This window comes from Copidosoma floridanum, unplaced genomic scaffold (assembly GCF_036245765.1).
Source record: "Copidosoma floridanum isolate Cflo_tuat_1 unplaced genomic scaffold, Cflo_Japanese_pri ptg000004l, whole genome shotgun sequence".
Taxonomy (NCBI): Eukaryota; Metazoa; Arthropoda; class Insecta; order Hymenoptera; family Encyrtidae; genus Copidosoma; species Copidosoma floridanum.
The window spans coordinates 21,392,400-21,395,367 of record NW_028321881.1 but is presented as its reverse complement, the minus strand read 5'-3'; positions in this window follow the sequence as shown (position 1 = coordinate 21,395,367).

Sequence of the window (2,968 nt, the reverse complement as noted above, 5' to 3'; positions counted from 1 at the left end):
TCCTTGCATGGGACAGGTCCATTAGGACCACTACCCTAGAAGAGAAAAGGAAAGAAGGAAAATAACCGAAAATTTCGGAGACCAGCTCGCTCTCAAAGGGATGAGAGGAGGAGCACTTACGTATCTGGGCGAAGCTCAAACCGACATTGATTGCGTATTGGTTTCTAATCTTGGAGTTTTCCCGGTACAGATGAAATTCTTAGCCATTTTTTAACTACCACCAACTAATCGGAGTTATACTTAAAGAAAGGGGGGTCGTCGTATTTATTTTTTGATGGCTCTTATAGCACGTAAACCATTTCTTTCTTTAAGAAATATCTTGTATTTTGCATGCGGTCATAGTAATACGTCGATAGGTACTTCGGCTAAACTAGGTTTATTGCTGCAATAGTTCTCATTTCTATCTGGGTTTCAACTAACTCTTTGAACCCAAATAGAAATTGAGTTCAAGCTCTGAACGGGTCCTCTACAGATGTCTGAGCTGTTTGTGCAGCACCTGCTCAGGCATTAATGGAATCTTATCCAACACTGCATGTGCACATGACTTGTTAAGGCTCATGCACAGGTAGCCTTAGCTCAGGGAACGTGGGCAAATATATTGTACTTTAGTCCTGAATTGACTTTTACATAATGAAATGGTAAAGTTATGTTATAAAAAAAAAACAAAGGTTTTTTAAGAGATAAAACAATAAATACTAAAAAAACAACGAAATGCAAGTAGATTATGTGTGATTCATGGGAACTATTAGAAAAATGTATTCCCAGTAAGAAAATAAAAATAATAAGTAATTAAATTAATCTTCAAATTATTTCTCCGATAACTCCGACACACTTGAGGTTTTTTAAAACTCTTTTTATTCTATTGCCACTCCAGTCGAAAGCATTGTTTATCAATGCACTGAAATTTTCTCTGACATTATTTACATTGTAATCGACATTAAAATAATACATAAAAATCACGAACTTCACCAATGTTAACAATTGTTTGATTGTTTTTTCTATTCTTCTTAAACTGTCAGTCGTTGTATTTAAATCTTTAACGATTTCAGGCTAAATATTGCTTTGAATGTCTTGATTATCAAACTCGATAGCTGAATTTTCACTTATATTACTGTAAGTTTGACCTTCTTTTCATTATTGCCGTTAGAATTATTTGTTTTCTTTTTTTCTGAAATGTATTATTCTACAAATTATGAGCACTCTATATTTATTCCGAGTGTTTTATCAAGAATAAGAGTTGAAATCTATTTTAGACTAATTAAAAAAAAGGTTGAAACTATATTGCGATAGCAGACATTTGATGTTACTTTAGGCAGAAGCACCAGACCTGTTCAGGAATTGCGCACAACTTAAACTTATACATGCAGAAAATTTTTATTTTGCCTATGCAGGACCTGTACAGGGAGTCAGGCAAGCTACGGCATATTTGTATTTGGAAAATATTTAGTAGAAGTCTGGCCCTTGCGTGGCAGTTTGATACTAGATGGCGTTTCTTCTTTTTGTCCAAAAACGAGTCCGTGCTCTGATAGTCCGTTGTATTGTATGAAAGTATGCACATTAGTAAATGTTCGTCCCAGTAATCATTTTTTTCTACGTAGGTCTTTAGGTACTCCATAAAAGCGTGGTGCATTTCTTCGATGGCACCGTTTGTTTGTGAGTGGAATGCTGAGCTGCCCATTTTGTCTATTTTTAACAACCTTGCGAGTTCATGAATACCTCTGTTCAGGAATTGAGTGCTCTGGTCCAGTAATAAACGTTCTGGTGGCTCCAACTACGCTATAAACTTATCTGTGATCGTTCTTATCGTTTCTTTAGCTGCTGCTCTTTTCACGGGTGCGAGGACAATAAATTTCGTAAGACAGTCTTGCATAGATGGTATGTGTGTGTACTGGTTCGCTGAGGGTTTACTGATAGGTCCGTAAAAGTCTATAGGAATCATTTCGAACGGTCTACTCGGTGTAACGGTAATGAGCATGGCTTGGTTTATTTTAATTTAAACGAAAATCATTTGGCATGATGTGCATCTTAGAATGACTTGTCTTGCATCTGGGCCCATGTTCCTCCAGTAGTAGTCATTGATTATTTTGTTATATGTCTTGTTCATTCCCCTTCATGCGTCTATTGCCGCTTCGTGATTTTCATTAATGATTTTAAACCTTGGATCTGTTGGTGAGATTACTAGGGTGTTTATGTTGAGTACCACTGCTATAGTCTAATATCTTTGAATATTTACTCAAAGGTATCGACAAAGTGTCCCCACTAGCTTAGATTTAAGATCGCTAGGTCCCTAACGATCCCAATCGTTTTCATTTCATTTGCAACTATTACCTCTCCAAGGCCCTTAATACACTTTTTAGTTTCAGATTCAAGCGCCGTATCTTCGAAATGTCTCCTTGCATACATATGCATAATTTTTACTCTTCTTGCATTTGTCACTTTAGCTTCTTATATACTTTTTTCTTCGTTTCTGATGCATGACGGATAAATGTTTCCTCTCTCATGCAGCGCATCTATAACTTTTGTGTCGGGTACTACTTATGTCACTGTCATAAACGCTACATTGTCTAAGTACTTTAATGGCCGTCGATCTTGTTGAGTTTTTGTAGCGAAGGTGGATCTTTCCCTTCTCTTGGTGTCCATGATAGAATATCGCTAGGTAACCCCATTCAACATAATCTATACTTCTTCATCGATGATGGATGTGTGATTGTCTTATCCCCCGATCTTTCGTTTTCACTATTTGTTTTACGAAACGCTTCATTCAAATTATTGGTTTTCTCCTTGTCATATACTTTGATGTGGTCAAAGCCGTCTTTATCCTCTGTCACTAGCTGTAAGTATAGGAAGAAAAGGCTGAGAGAGCGACAGATTAGCTTGGGCTGTTGAACGCACCTTAAGCTCGGTTTCTTGTTTGTTTTCACGCGAGAAGCATCTTTTGGAGTTTTCTCCTTTTTCTTGTTTTTTTTTG